General features: G+C 67.7%; 8 non-coding genes across 8 annotated transcripts; all 8 read left to right on the top strand.

Moving 5' to 3' along the window:
* The first annotated feature begins 165 nt into the window (after positions 1-165).
* On the top strand, positions 166-284 carry LOC141412781 (5S ribosomal RNA). Its single transcript, XR_012437623.1, has one exon. It is a non-coding gene; the product is annotated as a 5S ribosomal RNA (ribosomal RNA).
* A 2134-nt stretch (positions 285-2418) lies between these two features.
* On the top strand, positions 2419-2537 carry LOC141412390 (5S ribosomal RNA). Its single transcript, XR_012437230.1, has one exon. It is a non-coding gene; the product is annotated as a 5S ribosomal RNA (ribosomal RNA).
* A 2149-nt stretch (positions 2538-4686) lies between these two features.
* On the top strand, positions 4687-4805 carry LOC141411605 (5S ribosomal RNA). The gene has a single exon (XR_012436445.1). It is a non-coding gene; the product is annotated as a 5S ribosomal RNA (ribosomal RNA).
* A 2155-nt stretch (positions 4806-6960) lies between these two features.
* LOC141412783 (5S ribosomal RNA) lies at positions 6961-7079 on the top strand. The gene has a single exon (XR_012437625.1). It is a non-coding gene; the product is annotated as a 5S ribosomal RNA (ribosomal RNA).
* Positions 7080-9224: 2145 nt separating this feature from the next.
* On the top strand, positions 9225-9343 carry LOC141413000 (5S ribosomal RNA). The gene has a single exon (XR_012437842.1). It is a non-coding gene; the product is annotated as a 5S ribosomal RNA (ribosomal RNA).
* A 2135-nt stretch (positions 9344-11478) lies between these two features.
* Positions 11479-11597, top strand: LOC141412391 (5S ribosomal RNA). Its single transcript, XR_012437231.1, has one exon. It is a non-coding gene; the product is annotated as a 5S ribosomal RNA (ribosomal RNA).
* Positions 11598-13744: 2147 nt separating this feature from the next.
* LOC141411606 (5S ribosomal RNA) lies at positions 13745-13863 on the top strand. The gene has a single exon (XR_012436446.1). It is a non-coding gene; the product is annotated as a 5S ribosomal RNA (ribosomal RNA).
* Positions 13864-16005: 2142 nt separating this feature from the next.
* Positions 16006-16124, top strand: LOC141412614 (5S ribosomal RNA). Its single transcript, XR_012437455.1, has one exon. It is a non-coding gene; the product is annotated as a 5S ribosomal RNA (ribosomal RNA).
* Positions 16125-16797: the final 673 nt, after the last annotated feature.

Genomic DNA, 16797 nt, shown 5'->3' on the forward strand with positions numbered 1-16797 from the left:
CCACCTGGGCGAGACCGGCTGCCCGAGCAGGCGCGCGGGGCCTCTGGCCGCTGGCCCCGGGCTGCCAGCCCCCACCCGGACTCCCAGCCGTGCCAGGAGAGCAGCGTGGAGACGCACGCCGGGGCCCTCGGCAGGCTCTTGGGGCTCCCGGAGGCGGCGGCTAGCGTCTACGGCCATACCACCCTGAACGCGCCCGATCTCGTCTGATCACGGAAGCTAAGCAGGGTCGGGCCTGGTTAGTACTTGGATGGGAGACCGCCTGGGAATACCGGGTGCTGTAGGCTTTTGCTCCTCCCTCCCTCGCTGCTCCTTTTGTCTTCGGGGACTTCGCCACCACCCCCCCACCACCACCACCACCCCCAGCACCACCACCACCACCACCACCACAATGACCCACCGTGACGACGACCCCGACCCCGTCCGGGCCACCCGCCAGACCCACGCACACCGAATCCTCACAGCTACGTCCCCGAATCCTCTCCCCTCCCCACACTCTCCTGGGGCACGCGCCCGCGACACGGGTCACCAGCGAGGTTGGTCCCAGGCCACGTTGGGGACCGCTCCCCAACTGCCCTCCAGGCGGGCGGGGAGGGACGTGCGGAAGCCATGAGAAAGTGGGTCCTGCACCCCAGCGGGCCCCACAGCGGGACGCGCCACACCTGGGCTCGCCACAAGGTGGTGCACTGGGTCCAGGGCAAGACGCCAGGGGACAGAGAAGCAGGGAGCCTCAGTCGGGTGCTGCTCCACGTCGCGCTCCGTCGCTCAACCCAAGACAGGGCAGCCAGCGCGCGACCTCTACGTGGGATCCCGCCTCCCACGGCAGAGCCTGCGGTCACAGGGACAGAGGGCGCAGGCCGCCAGAGCTCCGGATGCCAGCGGCAGCTCCCAGTCCCGCTCAAAGGGAGGGAGGGCCGCCGCTGGCGCCCAGTCGCCTGTGCCACCCTCCGGGTCTCAAAGCACTCCTCAGTCAGCTCAAGGACCGGGGCCACCTGGCCTTCGGGGTCACATGGGCTTGGGCACGACGGAAGGGACCGCTTGCCCCCGTGGAACAGACATTCTCCCCGTGGACAACCTCAGGTGCCGGGACCCTCTGCTCCGCCTTGGAAAACCCACCTTCTGCAATGTATGCCCAACGCAATCAGGCCGAGCAGATTGACCCCCTCGGCCCGGCCCCAGTGTGTGATGGGGCTCTGTGCGTGAGGGCTTGCTCTTCCCCATCTACACCAGGCACGGCATCTAACACACACACACACACCACGCAGAGACACCCAGACCACGCACGCACGCACGGGGACGCACCCTCCTCTCCCCCACCCCACACACTAGCAGCCGAAGGACAACAGGGTATGGCTGGGGCCTGAGCGGGAACAAGCGAAGCCTTGGTTTGCGGCCCCTCGGCCAACTGCATCAGGATTTTTGTCTGGGCTCGGAGGCCAGAGGATCTCTGCCATTTGCTAGCAGGGCCAGGGATGGCAGGAGGGTGGGTACGGGGCTCAGCCAGGGCCAGTTCTGCTGGCACGATCCTGTAGCACGTGGCCGCGTAGCACGGGGCCGGGTCTGAAGGAGGCCAAGCAGGGGCACAAGACCCAGCAGCGGCACAGGGAAGAGGCCCAGGGCACCCAGGAGCAGACGAGACCCGGGAGTCGTGCGTGCTTGGCGTGGCCGCGGGCCCCGTGACGCCCGAGGACTCGAGTGCTCAGCCCCGTGTAGTGGCCGCGAAGGCCTGCCTGGGAGAAACGCCCCGGGAGGCCGGCAGGAACCCGGGATCGGAAGGGATGTGGAGGGGCCCCGGGTCGGAGGAGATGGCTTTGGCTGTGTTTGGTTTTGTTTCTTCTTCCCAAGATCCCGGGTGTGAAAGGGGCCAGAGGTGAAGTCCTGGGCTGGAAAGCCTCACGATTCAGCCCCGCAGCCCCAGGCCCTGAGTGTGGAGGAGGGCGGAGCGGGTCGGCGAAGGGCGCGGCTGCCGTTTTCCTGATGGGCTGGAGGGGCAGTGGCGCTTTCCGGACGAAGAGGGCCGGAAGGGTCCCCGAGACCTCCGCTGGGAGCCACGCACCCACCCAAGGATACGGCTCCAGGAGGCGACAGAGGAGGGCGGCTGCTTGCCCTGGCCCGAGCTGTGCGTCCCCCGCCTTGGCCACAGCAGTGGACATTCCCAGAAGAACAAGCGCCCGAGAGCACTGAGAAATTTTCCCCCGAGAAAACTTGACCCTCGTCCTGGCAGCAGGACACCTCGGGAAGAAAGCCACCCAGCGGCCACCTGGGCGAGACCGGCTGCCCGAGCAGGCGCGCGGGGCCTCTGGCCGCTGGCCCCGGGCTGCCAGCCCCCACCCGGACTCCCAGCCTTGCCAAGAGAGCAGCGTGGAGATGCACGCCGGGGCCCTCGGCAGGCTCTTGGGGCTCCCGGAGGCGGCGGCTAGCGTCTACGGCCATACCACCCTGAACGCGCCCGATCTCGTCTGATCTCGGAAGCTAAGCAGGGTCGGGCCTGGTTAGTACTTGGATGGGGGACCGCCTGGGAATACCGGGTGCTGTAGGCTTTTGCTCCTCCCTCCCTCGCTGCTCCTTTTGTCTTCGGGGACTTCGCCACCACCCCCCCCACCACCACCACCACCCCCAGCACCACCACCACCACCACCACCACAACGACACACCGTGACCACGACCCCGACCCCGTCCGGGCCACCCGCCAGACCCACGCACACCGAATCCTCACAGCTACGTCCCCGAATCCTCTCCCCTCCCCACACTCTCCTGGGGCGCGCGCCCGCGACACGGGTCACCAGCGAGGTTGGTCCCAGGCCACGTTGGGGACCGCTCCCCACCTGCCCTCCAGGCGGGCGGGGAGGGACGTGCGGAAGCCATGAGAAAGTGGGTCCTGCACCCCAGCGGGCCCCACAGCGGGACGCGCCACACCTGGGCTCGCCACAAGGTGGTGCACTGGGTCCAGGGCAAGACGCCAGGGGACAGAGAAGCAGGGAGCCTCAGTCGGGTGCTGCTCCACGTCGCGCTCCGTCGCTCAATCCAAGACAGGGCAGCCAGCGCGGGACCTCTACGTGGGATCCCGCCTCCCACGGCAGAGCCTGCGGTCACAGGGACAGAGGGCGCAGGCCGCCAGAGCTCCGGATGCCAGCGGCAGCTCCCAGTCCCGCTCAAAGGGAGGGAGTGCCGCCGCTGGCGCCCAGTCGCCTGTGCCACCCTCCGGGTCTCAAAGCACTCCTCAGTCAGCTCAAGGACCGGGGCCACCTGGCCTTCGGGGTCACATGGGCTTGGGCACGACGGAAGGGACCGCTTGCCCCCGTGGAACAGACATTCTCCCCGTGGACAACCTCAGGTGCCGGGACCCTCTGCTCCGCCTTGGAAAACCCACCTTCTGCAATGTATGCCCAACGCAATCAGGCCGAGCAGATTGACCCCCTCGGCCCGGCCCCAGTGTGTGATGGGGCTCTGTGTGTGAGGGCTTGCTCTTCCCCACCTACACCAGGCACGGCATCTAACACACACACACACACACACACACATAAACCACGCAGAGACACCCAGACCACGCACGCACGCACGGGGACGCACCCTCCTCTCCCCCACCCCACACACGAGCAGCCGAAGGACAAGAGGGTATGGCTGGGGCCTGAGCGGGAACAAGCGAAGCCTTGGTTTGCGGCCCCTCGGCCAACTGCATCAGGATTTTTGTCTGGGCTCGGAGGCCAGAGGATCTCTGCCATTTGCTAGCAGGGCCAGGGATGGCAGGAGGGTGGGTACGGGGCTCAGCCAGGGCCAGTTCTGCTGGCACGATCCTGTAGCACGTGGCCGCGTAGCACGGGGTCGGGTCTGAAGGAGGCCAAGCAGGGGCACAAGACCCAGCAGCGGCACAGGGAAGAGGCCCAGGGCACCCAGGAGCAGACGAGACCCGGGAGTCGTGCGTGCTTGGCGTGGCCGCGGGCCCCGTGACGCCCGAGGACTCGAGTGCTCAGCCCCGTGTAGTGGCCGCGAAGGCCTGCCTGGGAGAAACGCCCCGGGAGGCCGGCAGGAACCCGGGATCGGAAGGGATGTGGAGGGGCCCCGGGTCGGAGGAGATGGCTTTGGCTGTGTTTGGTTTTGTTTCTTCTTCCCAAGATCCCCGGTGTGAAAGGGGCCAGAGGTGAAGTGCTGGGCTGGAAAGCCTCACGATTCAGCCCCGCAGCCCCAGGCCCTGAGTGTGGAGGAGGGTGGAGCGGGTCGGCGAAGGGCGCGGCTGCCGTTTTCCTGATGGGCTGGAGGGGCAGTGGCGCTTTCCGGACGAAGAGGACCGGAAGGGTCCCCGAGACCTCCGCTGGGAGCCACGCACCCACCCAAGGATACGGCTCCAGGAGGCGACGGAGGAGGGCGGCTGCTTGCCCTGGCCCGAGCTGTGCGTCCCCCGCCTTGGCCACAGCAGTGGACATTCCCAGAAGAACAAGCGCCCGAGAGCACTGAGAAATTTTCCCCCGAGAAAACTTGACCCTCGTCCTGGCAGCAGGACACCTCGGGAAGAAAGCCACCCAGCGGCCACCTGGGCGAGACCGGCTGCCCGAGCAGGCGCGCGGGGCCTCTGGCCGCTGGCCCCGGGCTGCCAGCCCCCACCCGGACTCCCAGCCGTGCCAGGAGAGCAGCGTGGAGACGCACGCCGGGGCCCTCGGCAGGCTCTTGGGGCTCCCGGAGGCGGCGGCGAGCGTCTACGGCCATACCACCCTGAACGCGCCCGATCTCGTCTGATCTCGGAAGCTAAGCAGGGTCGGGCCTGGTTAGTACTTGGATGGGAGACCGCCTGGGAATACCGGGTGCTGTAGGCTTTTGCTCCTCCCTCCCTCGCTGCTCCTTTTGTCTTCGGGGACTTCGCCACCACCCCCCCACCACCACCACCACCCCCAGCACCACCACCACCACCACCACAACGACCCACCGTGACCACGACCCCGACCCCGTCCGGGCCACCCGCCAGACCCACGCACACCGAATCCTCACAGCTACGTCCCCGAATCCTCTCCCCTCCCCACACTCTCCTGGGGCGCGCGCCCGCGACACGGGTCACCAGCGAGGTTGGTCCCAGGCCTCGTTGGGGACCGCTCCCCAACTGCCCTCCAGGCGGGCGGGGAGGGACGTGCGGAAGCCATGAGAAAGTGGGTCCTGCAACCCAGCGGGCCCCACAGCGGGACGCGCCACACCTGGGCTCGCCACAAGGTGGTGCACTGGGTCCAGGGCAAGACGCCAGGGGACAGAGAAGCAGGGAGCCTCAGTCGGGTGCTGCTCCACGTCGCGCTCCGTCGCTCAACCCAAGACAGGGCAGCCAGCGCGCGACCTCTACGTGGGATCCCGCCTCCCACGGCAGAGCCTGCGGTCACAGGGACAGAGGGCGCAGGCCGCCAGAGCTCCGGATGCCAGCGGCAGCTCCCCGTCCCGCTCAAAGGGAGGGAGGGCCGCCGCTGGCGCCCAGTCGCCTGTGCCACCCTCCGGGTCTCAAAGCACTCCTCAGTCAGCTCAAGGACCGGGGCCACCTGGCCTTCGGGGTCACATGGGCTTGGGCACGACGGAAGGGACCGCTTGCCCCCGTGGAACAGACATTCTCCCCGTGGACAACCTCAGGTGCCGGGACCCTCTGCTCCGCCTTGGAAAACCCACCTTCTGCAATGTATGCCCAACGCAATCAGGCCGAGCAGATTTACCCCCTCGGCCCGGCCCCAGTGTGTGATGGGGCTCTGTGCGTGAGGGCTTGCTCTTCCCCACCTACACCAGGCACGGCATCTAACACACACACACACACACACACACACACACACACACACACCACGCAGAGACACCCAGAACACGCACGCACGCACGGGCACGCACCCTCCTCTCCCCCACCCCACACACGAGCAGCCGAAGGACAAGAGGGTATGGCTGGGGCCTGAGCGGGAACAAGCGAAGCCTTGGTTTGCGGCCCCTCGGCCAACTGCATCAGGATTTTTGTCTGGGCTCGGAGGCCAGAGGATCTCTGCCATTTGCTAGCAGGGCCAGGGATGGCAGGAGGGTGGGTACGGGGCTCAGCCAGGGCCAGTTCTGCTGGCACGATCCTGTAGCACGTGGCCGCGTAGCACGGGGCCGGGTCTGAAGGAGGCCAAGCAGGGGCACAAGACCCAGCAGCGGCACAGGGAAGAGGCCCAGGGCACCCAGGAGCAGACGAGACCCGGGAGTCGTGCGTGCTTGGCGTGGCCGCGGGCCCCGTGACGCCCGAGGACTCGAGTGCTCAGCCCCGTGTAGTGGCCGCGAAGGCCTGCCTGGGAGAAACGCCCCGGGAGGCCGGCAGGAACCCGGGATCGGAAGGGATGTGGAGGGGCCCCGGGTCGGAGGAGATGGCTTTGGCTGTGTTTGGTTTTGTTTCTTCTTCCCAAGATCCCGGGTGTGAAAGGGGCCAGAGGTGAAGTCCTGGGCTGGAAAGCCTCACGATTCAGCCCCGCAGCCCCAGGCCCTGAGTGTGGAGGAGGGCGGAGCGGGTCGGCGAAGGGCGCGGCTGCCGTTTTCCTGATGGGCTGGAGGGGCAGTGGCGCTTTCCGGACGAAGAGGACCGGAAGGGTCCCCGAGACCTCCGCTGGGAGCCACGCACCCACCCAAGGATACGTCCCCAGGAGGCGACGGAGGAGGGCGGCTGCTTGCCCGGGCCCGAGATTTGCATCCCCCGCCTTGGCCACAGCAGTGGACATTCCCAGAAGAACAAGCGCCCGAGAGCACTGAGAAATTTTCCCCCGAGAAAACTTGACCCTCGTCCTGGCAGCAGGACACCTCGGGAAGAAAGCCACCCAGCGGCCACCTGGGCGAGACCGGCTGCCCGAGCAGGCGCGCGGGGCCTCTGGCCGCTGGCCCCGGGCTGCCAGCCCCCACCCGGACTCCCAGCCGTGCCAGGAGAGCAGCGTGGAGACGCACGCCGGGGCCCTCGGCAGGCTCTTGGGGCTCCCGGAGGCGGCGGCTAGCGTCTACGGCCATACCACCCTGAACGCGCCCGATCTCGTCTGATCACGGAAGCTAAGCAGGGTCGGGCCTGGTTAGTACTTGGATGGGAGACCGCCTGGGAATACCGGGTGCTGTAGGCTTTTGCTCCTCCCTCCCTCGCTGCTCCTTTTGTCTTCGGGGACTTCGCCACCACCCCCCCACCACCACCACCACCCCCAGCACCACCACCACCACCACCACCACAATGACCCACCGTGACGACGATCCCGACCCCGTCCGGGCCACCCGCCAGACCCACGCACACCGAATCCTCACAGCTACGTCCCCGAATCCTCTCCCCTCCCCACACTCTCCTGGGGCACGCGCCCGCGACACGGGTCACCAGCGAGGTTGGTCCCAGGCCACGTTTGGGACCGCTCCCCAACTGCCCTCCAGGCGGGCGGGGAGGGACGTGCGGAAGCCATGAGAAAGTGGGTCCTGCACCCCAGCGGGCCCCACAGCGGGACGCGCCACACCTGGGCTCGCCACAAGGTGGTGCACTGGGTCCAGGGCAAGACGCCAGGGGACAGAGAAGCAGGGAGCCTCAGTCGGGTGCTGCTCCACGTCGCGCTCCGTCGCTCAACCCAAGACAGGGCAGCCAGCGCGCGACCTCTACGTGGGATCCCGCCTCCCACGGCAGAGCCTGCGGTCACAGGGACAGAGGGCGCAGGCCGCCAGAGCTCCGGATGCCAGCGGCAGCTCCCCGTCCCGCTCAAAGGGAGGGAGGGCCGCCGCTGGCGCCCAGTCGCCTGTGCCACCCTCCGGGTCTCAAAGCACTCCTCAGTCAGCTCAAGGACCGGGGCCACCTGGCCTTCGGGGTCACATGGGCTTGGGCACGACGGAAGGGACCGCTTGCCCCCGTGGAACAGACATTCTCCCCGTGGACAACCTCAGGTGCCGGGACCCTCTGCTCCGCCTTGGAAAACCCACCTTCTGCAATGTATGCCCAACGCAATCAGGCCGAGCAGATTGACCCCCTCGGCCCGGCCCCAGTGTGTGATGGGGCTCTGTGCGTGAGGGCTTGCTCTTCCCCACCTACACCAGGCACGGCATCTAACACACACACACACACACACACACACCACGCAGAGACACCCAGACCACGCACGCACGCACGGGGACGCACCCTCCTCTCCCCCACCCCACACACGAGCAGCCGAAGGACAAGAGGGTATGGCTGGGGCCTGAGCGGGAACAAGCGAAGCCTTGGTTTGCGGCCACTCGGCCAACTGCATCAGGATTTTTGTCTGGGCTCGGAGGCCAGAGGATCTCTGCCATTTGCTAGCAGGGCCAGGGATGGCAGGAGGGTGGGTATGGGGCTCAGCCAGGGCCAGTTCTGCTGGCACGATCCTGTAGCACGTGGCCGCGTAGCACGTGGTCGGGTCTGAAGGAGGCCAAGCAGGGGCACAAGACCCAGCAGCGGCACAGGGAAGAGGCCCAGGGCACCCAGGAGCAGACGAGACCCGGGAGTCGTGCGTGCTTGGCGTGGCCGCGGGCCCCGTGACGCCCGAGGACTCGAGTGCTCAGCCCCGTGTAGTGGCCGCGAAGGCCTGCCTGGGAGAAACGCCCCGGGAGGCCGGCAGGAACCCGGGATCGGAAGGGATGTGGAGGGGCCCCGGGTCGGAGGAGATGGCTTTGGCTGTGTTTGGTTTTGTTTCTTCTTCCCAAGATCCCGGGTGTGAAAGGGGCCAGAGGTGAAGTCCTGGGCTGGAAAGCCTCACGATTCAGCCCCGCAGCCCCAGGCCCTGAGTGTGGAGGAGGGCGGAGCGGGTCGGCGAAGTGCGCGGCTGCCGTTTTCCTGATGGGCTGGAGGGGCAGTGGCGCTTTCCTGGACGAAGAGGGCCGGAAGGGTCCCCGAGACCTCCGCTGGGAGCCACGCACCCTCCCAAGGATACGGCTCCAGGAGGCGACGGAGGAGGGCGGCTGCTTGCCCTGGCCCGAGCTGTGCGTCCCCCGCCTTGGCCACAGCAGTGGACATTCCCAGAAGAACAAGCGCCCGAGAGCACTGAGAAATTTTCCCCCGAGAAAACTTGACCCTCGTCCTGGCAGCAGGACACCTCGGGAAGAAAGCCACCCAGCGGCCACCTGGGCGAGACCGGCTGCCCGAGCAGGCGCGCGGGGCCTCTGGCCGCTGGCCCCGGGCTGCCAGCCCCCACCCGGACTCCCAGCCGTGCCAGGAGAGCAGCGTGGAGATGCACGCCGGGGCCCTCGGCAGGCTCTTCGGGCTCCCGGAGGCGGCGGCTAGCATCTACGGCCATACCACCCTGAACGCGCCCGATCTCGTCTTATCTCGGAAGCTAAGCAGGGTCGGGCCTGGTTAGTACTTGGATGGGAGACCGCCTGGGAATACCGGGTGCTGTAGGCTTTTGCTCCTCCCTCCCTCGCTGCTCCTTTTGTCTTCGGGGACTTCGCCACCACCCCCCCCACCACCACCACCACCCCCAGCACCACCACCACCACCACCACCACAACGACCCACCGTGACCACGACCCCGACCCCGTCCGGGCCACCCGCCAGACCCACGCACACCGAATCCTCACAGCTACGTCCCCGAATCCTCTCCCCTCCCCACACTCTCCTGGGGCGCGCGCCCGCGACACGGGTCACCAGCGAGGTTGGTCCCAGGCCACGTTGGGGACCGCTCCCCAACTGCCCTCCAGGCGGGCGGGGAGGGACGTGCGGAAGCCATGAGAAAGTGGGTCCTGCACCCCAGCGGGCCCCACAGCGGGACGCGCCACACCTGGGCTCGCCACAAGGTGGTGCACTGGGTCCAGGGCAAGACGCCAGGGGACAGAGAAGCAGGGAGCCTCAGTCGGGTGCTGCTCCACGTCGCGCTCCGTCGCTCAACCCAAGACAGGGCAGCCAGCGCGGGACCTCTACGTGGGATCCCGCCTCCCACGGCAGAGCCTGCGGTCACAGGGACAGAGGGCGCAGGCCGCCAGAGCTCCGGATGCCAGCGGCAGCTCCCAGTCCCGCTCAAAGGGAGGGAGGGCCGCCGCTGGCGCCCAGTCGCCTGTGCCACCCTCCGGGTCTCAAAGCACTCCTCAGTCAGCTCAAGGACCGGGGCCACCTGGCCTTCGGGGTCACATGGGCTTGGGCACGACGGAAGGGACCGCTTGCCCCCGTGGAACAGACATTCTCCCCGTGGACAACCTCAGGTGCCGGGACCCTCTGCTCCGCCTTGGAAAACCCACCTTCTGCAATGTATGCCCAACGCAATCAGGCCGAGCAGATTGACCCCCTCGGCCCGGCCCCAGTGTGTGATGGGGCTCTGTGCGTGAGGGCTTGCTCTTCCCCATCTACACCAGGCACGGCATCTAACACACACACACACACCACGCAGAGACACCCAGACCACGCACGCACGCACGGGGACGCACCCTCCTCTCCCCCACCCCACACACTAGCAGCCGAAGGACAACAGGGTATGGCTGGGGCCTGAGCGGGAACAAGCGAAGCCTTGGTTTGCGGCCCCTCGGCCAACTGCATCAGGATTTTTGTCTGGGCTCGGAGGCCAGAGGATCTCTGCCATTTGCTAGCAGGGCCAGGGATGGCAGGAGGGTGGGTACGGGGCTCAGCCAGGGCCAGTTCTGCTGGCACGATCCTGTAGCACGTGGCCGCGTAGCACGGGGCCGGGTCTGAAGGAGGCCAAGCAGGGGCACAAGACCCAGCAGCGGCACAGGGAAGAGGCCCAGGGCACCCAGGAGCAGACGAGACCCGGGAGTCGTGCGTGCTTGGCGTGGCCGCGGGCCCCGTGACGCCCGAGGACTCGAGTGCTCAGCCCCGTGTAGTGGCCGCGAAGGCCTGCCTGGGAGAAACGCCCCGGGAGGCCGGCAGGAACCCGGGATCGGAAGGGATGTGGAGGGGCCCCGGGTCGGAGGAGATGGCTTTGGCTGTGTTTGGTTTTGTTTCTTCTTCCCAAGATCCCGGGTGTGAAAGGGGCCAGAGGTGAAGTCCTGGGCTGGAAAGCCTCACGATTCAGCCCCGCAGCCCCAGGCCCTGAGTGTGGAGGAGGGCGGAGCGGGTCGGCGAAGGGCGCGGCTGCCGTTTTCCTGATGGGCTGGAGGGGCAGTGGCGCTTTCCGGACGAAGAGGGCCGGAAGGGTCCCCGAGACCTCCGCTGGGAGCCACGCACCCACCCAAGGATACGGCTCCAGGAGGCGACAGAGGAGGGCGGCTGCTTGCCCTGGCCCGAGCTGTGCGTCCCCCGCCTTGGCCACAGCAGTGGACATTCCCAGAAGAACAAGCGCCCGAGAGCACTGAGAAATTTTCCCCCGAGAAAACTTGACCCTCGTCCTGGCAGCAGGACACCTCGGGAAGAAAGCCACCCAGCGGCCACCTGGGCGAGACCGGCTGCCCGAGCAGGCGCGCGGGGCCTCTGGCCGCTGGCCCCGGGCTGCCAGCCCCCACCCGGACTCCCAGCCTTGCCAAGAGAGCAGCGTGGAGATGCACGCCGGGGCCCTCGGCAGGCTCTTGGGGCTCCCGGAGGCGGCGGCTAGCGTCTACGGCCATACCACCCTGAACGCGCCCGATCTCGTCTGATCTCGGAAGCTAAGCAGGGTCGGGCCTGGTTAGTACTTGGATGGGGGACCGCCTGGGAATACCGGGTGCTGTAGGCTTTTGCTCCTCCCTCCCTCGCTGCTCCTTTTGTCTTCGGGGACTTCGCCACCACCCCCCCCACCACCACCACCACCCCCAGCACCACCACCACCACCACCACCACAACGACACACCGTGACCACGACCCCGACCCCGTCCGGGCCACCCGCCAGACCCACGCACACCGAATCCTCACAGCTACGTCCCCGAATCCTCTCCCCTCCCCACACTCTCCTGGGGCGCGCGCCCGCGACACGGGTCACCAGCGAGGTTGGTCCCAGGCCACGTTGGGGACCGCTCCCCACCTGCCCTCCAGGCGGGCGGGGAGGGACGTGCGGAAGCCATGAGAAAGTGGGTCCTGCACCCCAGCGGGCCCCACAGCGGGACGCGCCACACCTGGGCTCGCCACAAGGTGGTGCACTGGGTCCAGGGCAAGACGCCAGGGGACAGAGAAGCAGGGAGCCTCAGTCGGGTGCTGCTCCACGTCGCGCTCCGTCGCTCAATCCAAGACAGGGCAGCCAGCGCGGGACCTCTACGTGGGATCCCGCCTCCCACGGCAGAGCCTGCGGTCACAGGGACAGAGGGCGCAGGCCGCCAGAGCTCCGGATGCCAGCGGCAGCTCCCAGTCCCGCTCAAAGGGAGGGAGTGCCGCCGCTGGCGCCCAGTCGCCTGTGCCACCCTCCGGGTCTCAAAGCACTCCTCAGTCAGCTCAAGGACCGGGGCCACCTGGCCTTCGGGGTCACATGGGCTTGGGCACGACGGAAGGGACCGCTTGCCCCCGTGGAACAGACATTCTCCCCGTGGACAACCTCAGGTGCCGGGACCCTCTGCTCCGCCTTGGAAAACCCACCTTCTGCAATGTATGCCCAACGCAATCAGGCCGAGCAGATTGACCCCCTCGGCCCGGCCCCAGTGTGTGATGGGGCTCTGTGTGTGAGGGCTTGCTCTTCCCCACCTACACCAGGCACGGCATCTAACACACACACACACACACACACACAAACCACGCAGAGACACCCAGACCACGCACGCACGCACGGGGACGCACCCTCCTCTCCCCCACCCCACACACGAGCAGCCGAAGGACAAGAGGGTATGGCTGGGGCCTGAGCGGGAACAAGCGAAGCCTTGGTTTGCGGCCCCTCGGCCAACTGCATCAGGATTTTTGTCTGGGCTCGGAGGCCAGAGGATCTCTGCCATTTGCTAGCAGGGCCAGGGATGGCAGGAGGGTGGGTACGGGGCTCAGCCAGGGCCAGTTCTGCTGGCACGATCCTGTAGCACGTGGCCGCGTAGCACGGGGTCGGGTCTGAAGGAGGCCAAGCAGGGGCACAAGACCCAGCAGCGGCACAGGGAAGAGGCCCAGGGCACCCAGGAGCAGACGAGACCCGGGAGTCGTGCGTGCTTGGCGTGGCCGCGGGCCCCGTGACGCCCGAGGACTCGAGTGCTCAGCCCCGTGTAGTGGCCGCGAAGGCCTGCCTGGGAGAAACGCCCCGGGAGGCCGGCAGGAACCCGGGATCGGAAGGGATGTGGAGGGGCCCCGGGTCGGAGGAGATGGCTTTGGCTGTGTTTGGTTTTGTTTCTTCTTCCCAAGATCCCGGGTGTGAAAGGGGCCAGAGGTGAAGTGCTGGGCTGGAAAGCCTCACGATTCAGCCCCGCAGCCCCAGGCCCTGAGTGTGGAGGAGGGTGGAGCGGGTCGGCGAAGGGCGCGGCTGCCGTTTTCCTGATGGGCTGGAGGGGCAGTGGCGCTTTCCGGACGAAGAGGACCGGAAGGGTCCCCGAGACCTCCGCTGGGAGCCACGCACCCACCCAAGGATACGGCTCCAGGAGGCGACGGAGGAGGGCGGCTGCTTGCCCTGGCCCGAGCTGTGCGTCCCCCGCCTTGGCCACAGCAGTGGACATTCCCAGAAGAACAAGCGCCCGAGAGCACTGAGAAATTTTCCCCCGAGAAAACTTGACCCTCGTCCTGGCAGCAGGACACCTCGGGAAGAAAGCCACCCAGCGGCCACCTGGGCGAGACCGGCTGCCCGAGCAGGCGCGCGGGGCCTCTGGCCGCTGGCCCCGGGCTGCCAGCCCCCACCCGGACTCCCAGCCGTGCCAGGAGAGCAGCGTGGAGACGCACGCCGGGGCCCTCGGCAGGCTCTTGGGGCTCCCGGAGGCGGCGGCGAGCGTCTACGGCCATACCACCCTGAACGCGCCCGATCTCGTCTGATCTCGGAAGCTAAGCAGGGTCGGGCCTGGTTAGTACTTGGATGGGAGACCGCCTGGGAATACCGGGTGCTGTAGGCTTTTGCTCCTCCCTCCCTCGCTGCTCCTTTTGTCTTCGGGGACTTCGCCACCACCCCCCCACCACCACCACCACCCCCAGCACCACCACCACCACCACCACAACGACCCACCGTGACCACGACCCCGACCCAGTCCGGGCCACCCGCCAGACCCACGCACACCGAATCCTCACAGCTACGTCCCCGAATCCTCTCCCCTCCCCACACTCTCCTGGGGCGCGCGCCCGCGACACGGGTCCCCAGCGAGGTTGGTCCCAGGCCACGTTGGGGACCGCTCCCCAACTGCCCTCCATGCGGGCGGGGAGGGACGTGCGGAAGCCATGAGAAAGTGGGTCCTGCACCCCAGCGGGCCCCACAGCGGGACGCGCCACACCTGGGCTCGCCACAAGGTGGTGCACTGGGTCCAGGGCAAGACGCCAGGGGACAGAGAAGCAGGGAGCCTCAGTCGGGTGCTGCTCCACGTCGCGCTCCGTCGCTCAACCCAAGACAGGGCAGCCAGCGCGCGACCTCTACGTGGGATCCCGCCTCCCACGGCAGAGCCTGCGGTCACAGGGACAGAGGGCGCAGGCCGCCAGAGCTCCGGATGCCAGCGGCAGCTCCCCGTCCCGCTCAAAGGGAGGGAGGGCCGCCGCTGGCGCCCAGTCGCCTGTGCCACCCTCCGGGTCTCAAAGCACTCCTCAGTCAGCTCAAGGACCGGGGCCACCTGGCCTTCGGGGTCACATGGGCTTGGGCACGACGGAAGGGACCGCTTGCCCCCGTGGAACAGACATTCTCCCCGTGGACAACCTCAGGTGCCGGGACCCTCTGCTCCGCCTTGGAAAACCCACCTTCTGCAATGTATGCCCAACGCAATCAGGCCGAGCAGATTGACCCCCTCGGCCCGGCCCCAGTGTGTGATGGGGCTCTGTGCGTGAGGGCTTGCTCTTCCCCACCTACACCAGGCACGGCATCTAACACACACACACACACACACACACACCAGGCAGAGACACCCAGACCACGCACGCACGCACGGGGATGCACCCTCCTATCCCCCACCCCACACACGAGCAGCCGAAGGACAAGAGGGTATGGCTGGGGCCTGAGCGGGAACAAGCGAAGCCTTGGTTTGCGGCCCCTCGGCCAACTGCATCAGGATTTTTGTCTGGGCTCGGAGGCCAGAGGATCTCTGCCATTTGCTAGCAGGGCCAGGGATGGCAGGAGGGTGGGTACGGGGCTCAGCCAGGGCCAGTTCTGCTGGCACGATCCTGTAGCACGTGGCCACGTAGCACGGGGCCGGGTCTGAAGGAGGCCAAGCAGGGGCACAAGACCCAGCAGCGGCACAGGGAAGAGGCCCAGGGCACCCAGGAGCAGACGAGACCCGGGAGTCGTGCGTGCTTGGCGTGGCCGCGGGCCCCGTGACGCCCGAGGACTCGAGTGCTCAGCCCCGTGTAGTGGCCGCGAAGGCCTGCCTGGGAGAAACGCCCCGGGAGGCCGGCAGGAACCCGGGATCGGAAGGGATGTGGAGGGGCCCCGGGTCGGAGGAGATGGCTTTGGCTGTGTTTGGTTTTGTTTCTTCTTCCCAAGATCCCGGGTGTGAAAGGGGCCAGAGGTGAAGTCCTGGGCTGGAAAGCCTCACGATTCAGCCCCGCAGCCCCAGGCCCTGAGTGTGGAGGAGGGCGGAGCGGGTCGGCGAAGGGCGCGGCTGCCGTTTTCCTGATGGGCTGGAGGGGCAGTGGCGCTTTCCTGGACGAAGAGGGCCGGAAGGGTCCCCGAGACCTCCGCTGGGAGCCACGCACCCTCCCAAGGATACGGCTCCAGGAGGCGACGGAGGAGGGCGGCTGCTTGCCCTGGCCCGAGCTGTGCGTCCCCCGCCTTGGCCACAGCAGTGGACATTCCCAGAAGAACAAGCGCCCGAGAGCACTGAGAAATTTTCCCCCGAGAAAACTTGACCCTCGTCCTGGCAGCAGGACACCTCGGGAAGAAAGCCACCCAGCGGCCACCTGGGCGAGACCGGCTGCCCGAGCAGGCGCGCGGGGCCTCTGGCCGCTGGCCCCGGGCTGCCAGCCCCCACCCGGACTCCCAGCCGTGCCAGGAGAGCAGCGTGGAGATGCACGCCGGGGCCCTCGGCAGGCTCTTCGGGCTCCCGGAGGCGGCGGCTAGCATCTACGGCCATACCACCCTGAACGCGCCCGATCTCGTCTGATCTCGGAAGCTAAGCAGGGTCGGGCCTGGTTAGTACTTGGATGGGAGACCGCCTGGGAATACCGGGTGCTGTAGGCTTTTGCTCCTCCCTCCCTCGCTGCTCCTTTTGTCTTCGGGGACTTCGCCACCACCCCCCCCACCACCACCACCACCCCCAGCACCACCACCACCACCACCACCACAACGACCCACCGTGACCACGACCCCGACCCCGTCCGGGCCACCCGCCAGACCCACGCACACCGAATCCTCACAGCTACGTTCCCAAATCTCTCCCCTCCCCACACTCTCCTGGGGCGCGCGCCCGCGACACGGGTCACCAGCGAGGTTGGTCCCAGGCCACGTTGGGGACCGCTCCCCAACTGCCCTCCAGGCGGGCGGGGAGGGACGTGCGGAAGCCATGAGAAAGTGGGTCCTGCACCCCAGCGGGCCCCACAGCGGGACGCGCCACACCTGGGCTCGCCACAAGGTGGTGCACTGGGTCCAGGGCAAGACGCCAGGGGACAGAGAAGCAGGGAGCCTCAGTCGGGTGCTGCTCCACGTCGCGCTCCGTCGCTCAACCCAAGACAGGGCAGCCAGCGCGGGACCTCTACGTGGGATCCCGCCTCCCACGGCAGAGCCTGCGGTCACAGGGACAGAGGGCGCAGGCCGCCAGAGCTCCGGATGCCAGCGGCAGCTCCCAGTCCCGCTCAAAGGGAGGGAGGGCCGCCGCTGGCGCCCAGTCGCCTGTGCCACCCTCCGGGTCTCAAAG

Source organism: Castor canadensis, chromosome 10, assembly GCF_047511655.1.
Source record: "Castor canadensis chromosome 10, mCasCan1.hap1v2, whole genome shotgun sequence".
In the NCBI taxonomy this organism is placed as follows: Eukaryota; Metazoa; Chordata; class Mammalia; order Rodentia; family Castoridae; genus Castor; species Castor canadensis.